The following is a 7,771-nucleotide window of genomic DNA, read 5'->3' as shown; positions in this document are numbered from 1 at the left end:
TCCTCCCTGGAATTTCTCGCAGTTATGTACGCTGAAGTATACTAGCGTGAGCGGGAAATTCTGGGGGCCACGGGTAGGAAGCTGTCCACCAGAGCGAAGATCATCCGGATCCATGCCCGGCGGTCAATGTTGGAGAGATGGGACGTCCACCTCTCAGACCCGCGCACTGCGGGTCAGAGGACCGTCGGGGCCGTCCGGCTCTGTCTATCGGAATGGATAGACTGGGCCTCAGGGGGAGGTTACGTTCCGGCTGACGCAGGTACTGACAGGACATGGTTGTTTTGGAAAGTACCTGCGTCAAATAGGCCGTGAACCTACCACAGCGTGCCACCACTGCGACATCCTCTGTGACACGGCGCAGCACAACCTCGCTGACTGCGAGGCGTGGTGCGAACAGCGCCGTGCACTGAGGCGTGTCGTAGGGGAGGACATCTCACTGCCGGTCTTGGTGACCAAAATGACGGGCAGTGAAGAGGCATGGAGGACCGTCGTCATCTTCTGCGAGGAGGTGATGCTGCAAAAAGAGACGGCGGAAAGGATCCGCCGTCAAGAAGCAGCACCACCAGCACCAGCAGGGCGGCGGCGGCGACCGCAGAGAGCGGCGACGAAGAGGAGGTGGAGGAAGAGGAAGAGTCCGAGGACAATGGGGGCGCAATCACGCCCCCCCCTCCAACCCATCCGGTCCCACCTGTTAGGAGAAGCCAGGGAATGAGGGAACTCGCGAGAGGGGTTTTATTCCCCTCCACACAGGGGAGCTGAGACCGAGGGGGAAGTGCGTCAATACCTCCCCCATAATCTCCCCCAATCGCGAGCACCATAGAATAACAGACGGGACGGCGAGGAGGTGAGAGGGAGGAACAATTCCCCCTCCCTCTCCTCACGGTGTCAGGAGCTCGGCACCGGGAGAGGTGAGGGAGCTGTGAAGCTCACCTCAGGCCCAAAAAAGGGTGGAGCTGAAATAAAGGGGGAATCCTAATCCCCCCTCAGAAATGCACGGGGGGCCGTCCGAGGACGGCCCACAGTGCGATTCCCTCTGGACCCGATCGCCGCGGGCGGGGGCCCAAGGCGACCAAGCGGGTCCACGAGGAAGGTGGGCGGACGGTGTGGCCCCGTCCATCCACAGGAAGGAAGGAAGGGGAGGACATTCAAATAGCCCCCCCCCCCCGGGAAGGAGACCCGGTGGTAAGAACCCAAGGCCGCCGGGTCCTAAGCACGGAGGGGAGACCAGTCAGGGATGCCGATGAATTGCATCAGCCAGTCCCGGGTCCCCGCCTGCCCCTCCAGACGCGCGGAAGGCCATCCCTGGGGTTTTAGCGGGTAAACCGGCGTTTATGGCCGGGACTCCCGCATAACCCCCGCCCCTCCCCCGAGGGTGCGGGGGTATGCATAAGGCATTTCCCCAAGGTTACCAAAAAAAAAGAACCTACCATCGACAGTTGATAAGGCAGATATTTGAAAGATGCGTCGCCGGTGCTAGGACCGTGCAATCAGCACAAAGTTATTCAGAGTCACCAAAATAAACGGTGGACGAACGGCGAGCCGCCCACCACCGATTGGTTTTGATCTAATAAAAGCGTCCCTTCCGTCACTGGGATAAAAGCGTCCCTTCCGTTCCGGGACTCTGTTTTGCATGTATTAGCTCTAGAATTACCACAGTTATCCAAGTGAATGTGGGTACAATCTAATGAACCATAACTGATTTAATGAGCCATTCGCGGTTTTACCTTAATTCGGCATGCACTGTGACATGCATGGCTTAATCTTTGAGACAAGCATATGACTACTGGCAGGATCAACCAGGGAGCTTCGTGTTCGGTTATGCGCTCTCGGGAGAGCGGTAACTCGCAAGCGAGCCCACGCCTCGAGAGGCGAGGACCCGTCGCGCGCTGTTAAGCTCTCTAGCCGCCGCCGGGCTTTGTTGGCCGGTCGGCGAAACTCTGTATTCTGTATTTTATGAAAATCGTCTTGGCGAAATAGCCAAGCGTTTTCAAAATATCATTCGTCTCCACAAAACTTAATATCATAATACACAAACTGCAACGTGCATTTTATATAAAATGCTCTTTAAAAGATCATTGATTCTTTATATATACCGTATATATATGGGAGAATAATATATATGAAAGATGCCGTTTATATATGTATATGGGAGAATAAGTGTGTTTCAGACGATTCGCGAAGGAACGAGGCGCCAGAGACGCGCGGACCGCGATCCGGCCCGTTTCGTCCGCGACCGACTCGTTTCGACGCACCGAGCGCCATGTATCTTTTGTAGTACGCAATCGACGTGCTTGGCGGTCGGGATTGGCGATCGCGGCCGTGCGCGGTGCCCTTCGTTTCCTTCCCTTTCTTCCCCCCTTCTTCGCAGGGGGGGCAAGGGGCTGAGCCTGTGCTTGGAGAGGCTTCCCAGCCTCTTTAGGCTTGGTCTGAGCGGGGATGTCACCGGCGCGTACCGCCTCGGCCCGAGCCTTCCTCTTACCGGCTCCCTTTCTTATCACCGTCGTCCACTCTTTGTCCCCCTTAAGGGGAGGCGGTGGGTCCAGTTTGACGACGGTAACCGTCTTGCCACTCTTCTGAGAGGGGGCTTCTCCTGCTTTCTTCTCGGGTCCCTGGTCGCCTTTGGAGGGTTGAGGGGGCTTTGGTTCCCTCCCCTCCTCTGGCCGGCCAGCCGGACCGGGTTGAGGGGCAGCTGGCTTACCTTTCTTCTTCCTTTTTTTTTTCTTCTTACCGCTACCCACCGGTACCTCCGCCAACGTGACGGTAGGCACCGGGGGCTCCGCCTACCTCTGCATCTGTGCATTCCCCCTTTGAGACCTGGAGGCTTTGGCCTCCTGGTCGATGACCGAGGGGGACACATATTGCTCTAGTGTCAGGGAGACGGGTTTGGCTGGAACGGACTCGGTTGGTGGCCCGGCCGGGAGTGAACCCCGGCCGAAGCCATACGATGCCGTGTCTGTGGGCATCGGGGGGGGGGAGTATAATACTCCCCCCTCAGTGCGCACAGCTGACTCTTCAGAGAGTTCAACTGCACCCACAACACCCTCTACTCCAACCCGTCCTTGTTGCCTTGGAGACTCATCTTCTCCAAGACAGGGGTCAGAGCCGACATCAGCGCGTCGTGTTCGGCCCTCTTCCCTTCTTCGTGGCCAGGTGGATATGGGTCCACCTGCCTCTCTACCCCTCTCAGGGTCAGACCCGTTCTGATGAGCGGCCTTTTCTTTTGGGGGGCTCCCATTCCTGTATCCTCCCTCCTCCTCTCCCCTTTCTGCGGCAGAGGAGGGAAGGCCACCATATTCTCCAGGGGAGGGGGGTCTTACCCTTTCCCTCCCCCTCCGAGTCCGTCAACTCGGCAACCCTTCTCCTCTTTGCAGCGGAGGAGCGCTTCTGCCGAGCCATTGTCGGAGCGGGGGGGGACAATCAAAGGGGGGAGACGAGTCTTTATATACTCCATCTCCCCTCTGAGCCGGGTGTTTTCGGCCCTGAGCTCCCCAATTATCTTGGGAAGCTCATCAGTGTCCCCCTCCCTACGGACTTCTCTGGCCCTAACGGCCAAAACACTGGTGGCTGCCCGAACCAGTGCTACAGCCCCCCGTAGCTCCCTAACCAGGCTGCCTTTCATACTATTGGAGCAGTCGGCAATCTTAAAGATTATGACCGACTGCTCCACCATCCTGGAGGCGATATCCTGGGTAGGAGTTTCGGCTAGCTCGTACTCGAGCTCCTCCTCCCTCTTCTGCACCATGGCCCATTTCTTTTACCCCTTCGGAGGGGAGGACCTAAGGGCCTCTGCCGCCCTCCTCGTCTTCTCCATCTCCTTGAACCTAAGGGCCCTTTGCGCGTCCCTTAGCTTCTTCCTCTGAAACTCGCCCATGGTTTCGGGACGTCCCGGGCCTCTCTTTTCTTTTTGCCCGGTGATCTCGTCCAGGACCTCTTCGATTCCGACATCGACCTCGCTACCACTAGGGGAGTCACCGCTTATTCCAGCGGGCTCCCCCTGGGAGCTCAAAGAGTCCATGATGACAATCGGTGCGGGGGGCATGTCCCTGTCCGCACCGACATCCTGGACTACTTCATCCTGGGCCACCTCATCCTTGGCGGGGGTATCAGGGGTCCCCAACCCGCTAGTTCCGGGTTGTGGGTCTGGCGTCTCCTTATTAGGAGACTCCCCCTCCGTCTTCGCCGTCAACACAAACGTGGAGTCGGTCTTCTCCACGCCAAAGTGGACCACCTCCATCCTATCCAGATGGACGCATGGTCTTCGGTCCACGACAGCGGCAACGGGCTTCGGCTTCTCGTAAGGAGCCTCCCTGCTCCTGTCACGGCTTCTGGCCGCAGTTGCCTTCCCGGTCGATCTTGTTGACCGTAGGCTTGAGATGAGGCTGACTTGGAGTCCAAGCCCATCTCCCTCAAAAGTCTCCTCCCCGCACACTTGATTTTTATTTTTAAGGTTTTGATTTTTAGGTGTAGTCATCGTGAATTAATCCCACGATCCCCCATCGGCTCCCTCGTTCGGGTAGATAATTCGGGAGATAAATCTCGACGGGGGGCCCTGAGTTCCCCCAGGAGGACGAGATACACCACGGGCCGGCGGCCAAAGGCAGCACCGGCGCAGGGTCCCAGCCCCTTATTGACCCATGGGGGTTTGACTCCCCATGGGCTTTCGGGGGTTCCGTGCCTCCGATTTCATGGATACCGATGGGGGTGGCGCCACCCGGGGGTCCACGGACGGTTGGGACGGGGCAGCCGCTCCCCTACCCCGCCTTACCCGCCGTGGCGACCAGCTCATTGCCCGCCCCAGATCCTCGAGATCTGGGGCCTAGCGCCGGCCCGGTGGTTGCCGCTTCGGAAGGGGAAACGGTCGCGGCAACCACCGGGTACACCTACTCGCCGCCAGACCCCGACCTCGGAATATGTCCGAGCGGCTCTGGCGGCTGGCAGCGGCAGGGGACCCGTTGGGGGGAAGACTTCCCCCCAGGGACACCCAGCCGCTGCTTCCTCCGTCGCACCGACCCGAGCTCGGAAACGTCCGAGTGGCCCGGTGCGACCTAGGCCGGCAGCTCGGGCAAGCCCGGTTGTCCGAATATCTCCGGACGTAATACTACCGGCCCGTCGCCTTTCCTACCTGGCGCGTATCCCGGAGTCACACTCCGGTCCGTTTGCCAGGCGATGGAGGCCCTCCCCCTTGTGGGACGCCGCTTCCCCCCCATGCCGGGGGACGCCCAACTATGGACGCCACCCGTACATAGGGAGGACCGGCACCCACATCCCCCTTGGACAGAGGGCCCATCCGACTGGGCAAGCCCAGCCGGCCCCCCTCCGTCCACTGTGGGACGCTGAAGAGACGCACCGCGCCGGGTCGACATCCAAGGATGCCCCCCCGGACGCGGGAGCGCCCCCCAGCCACCACATCCCCCAACTGGGGATCCAGGAAACCCCATGCCGGAGTGCACGCCCTGAAAAGGACGTCACCCCCAGACACAAGGTCCCCCTTCACCCCATCCCCCCTCGCGGCCCGAAGCCGTCCACACCCCTCAAGCGGGAGCACCCGCCAAACCACCGGGATGGTAGGCCCCACCGCAAGCAGCAGGGTCATCCCTAACGGTCGCGGTGGACCGGGCGATTGTAGTCAGGGCCGCCTACCCCTATGCGCATCAGGCCATAGTGCCCGGAAGGAGCGCAACCCCTCTTCTCTCCTCTTTCGAGGAGAGGAAGTGCAATGGACGCTCTTAGTAGGGCCCCGCCCGCCCAGGCCGAAACGGCAGTCAGTGACTAACCAAACCGCCCAATACGACCGGGACCCCTTAAGCCCTTCCATCACGACAAGGTGGCGTCCATCGGAAGAGTCGATGGTAGGCTCTGCGCCTACCATGGTTGTAACAGGTAACGGGGAATCAGAATTCGATTCCGGAGAGGGAGCCTGAGAAACGGCTATCACATCCAAGGAAGGCAGCAGGCGCGCAAATTATCCACTCCTGGCACGGGGAGGTAATGACGAAAAATAACGATACGGGACTCATCCGAGGCCCCGTAATCGGAATGAGTACACTTTAAATCCTTTAACGAGGATCCATTGGAGGGCAAGTCTGGTGCCAGCAGCCGCGGTAATTCCAGCTCCAATAGCGTATATTAAAGTTGTTGCGGTTAAAAAGCTCGTAGTTGAATCTGTGTCGCACACCGTCGGTTCACCGCTCGCGGTGTTTAACTGGCGTGATGTGGGACGTCCTACCGGTGGGCTTAGCCTCGCGAGAGGCGACCCAACCAATATCCCGTCGCGGTGCTCTTTACTGAGTGTCGAGTCGGGCCGGTACGTTTACTTTGAACAAATTAGAGTGCTTAAAGCAGGCTACCTTCGCCTGAATACTGCGTGCATGGAATAATGGAATAGGACCTCGGTTCTATTTTGTTGGTTTTCGGAACCCCGAGGTAATGATTAATAGGGACAGATGGAGGCATTCGTATTGCGACGTTAGAGGTGAAATTCTTGGATCGTCGCAAGACGGACAGAAGCGAAAGCATTTGCCAAAAATGTTTTCATTAATCAAGAACGAAAGATAGAGGTTCGAAGGCGATCAGATACCGCCCTAGTTTTAACCATAAACGATGCCAGCTAACGATCCACCGAAGTTCCTCCGATGACTCGGCGGGCAGCTTCCGGGAAACCAAAGCTTTTGGGTTCCGGGCGAAGTATGGTTGCAAAGCTGAAACTTAAAGGAATTGACCGAAGGGCACCACCAGGAGTGGAAACTGCGGCTTAATTTGACTCAACACGGGAAATCTCACCAGGCCCAGACACCGGAAGGATTGACAGATTGATAGCTCTTTCTTGATTCGGTGGGCGGTGGTGCATGGCCGTTCTTAGTTGGTAGAGCGATTTGTCTGGTTAATTCCGATAACGAACGAGACTCTAGCCTGCTAAATAGGCGTACCTTATGATATCGCGAAGGCCCCCGGCTTCGGCTGGCGGGTTTTTACTACCAACGTACAAACAAATCTTCTTAGAGGGACAGGCGGCTTCTAGCCGCACGAGATTGAGCAATAACAGGTCTATGATGCCCTTAGATGTTCTGGGCCGCACGCGTACTACACTGAAGGAATCGGCGTGTGTTCCTTGGCCCGGGTAACCCGTTGAACCTCCTTCGTGCTAGGGATTGGGGCTTGCAATTGTTCCCCATGAATGAGGAATTCCCAGTAAGCGCGAGTCATAAGCTCGCTTTGATTACGTCCCTGCCCTTTGTACACACCGCCCGTCACTATTACCGAATGAATGATTTAGTGAGGTCTTCGGACTGGTGCGCAGCAATGTCTCGGCATTGCCGATGTTGCCGGGAAGATGACCAAACTTGATCATTGAAGCCTAATCTACAATGTGCTCTTTGCTTCCTGTTGCTTGCCTTTTGTCTTTTGCTTTCTAGTTACTTTATGCTCTATTTTCTACCGACAGTCATGTTTTTTGTTACGTGTTTCTTGTCCGTTCGAGAGTTCGTCAACTTTTATCTCAGGCGACAGAAAACGGAAGAACAACGCGCACGGGACAAGTAGTATATAGTGGGTGCTTGTGTAAACATAACCAAGAAAATAATAAAACCCGACGTCTTATAACCTCAATACGAAGCGTAATATCACCAACCGGTGATTAAAAAACCTCAAAAATCACCATAATATAACCCCTTGAAAAAAAGAAACAAATGTCGGACAAGGAAAATGAAGAAACTGATGAAATTCAAGTAGATGAAGCTTTTGGCGAATTACTCGTCAATTTCGTACGAAAGAA

The 7,771-nt window shown here is 56.9% G+C and overlaps 1 non-coding gene across 1 annotated transcript; it reads left to right on the top strand.

Annotated features, from left to right (window-relative positions):
- The first annotated feature begins 5,690 nt into the window (after positions 1-5,690).
- LOC145969474 (small subunit ribosomal RNA) lies at positions 5,691-7,337 on the top strand. The gene has a single exon (XR_014438113.1). It is a non-coding gene; the product is annotated as a small subunit ribosomal RNA (ribosomal RNA).
- The last annotated feature ends 434 nt before the right edge of the window (positions 7,338-7,771 follow it).

The sequence above is a fragment of the Camponotus vicinus genome, unplaced genomic scaffold, assembly GCF_025532165.1.
Source record: "Camponotus vicinus isolate PSW18456_S1 unplaced genomic scaffold, iyCamVici1.0 SCAF_3, whole genome shotgun sequence".
NCBI classification, from domain to species: Eukaryota; Metazoa; Arthropoda; class Insecta; order Hymenoptera; family Formicidae; genus Camponotus; species Camponotus vicinus.
Note: the sequence above shows the minus strand (reverse complement) of the source record. Positions and strands in the feature narration are given on the sequence as shown.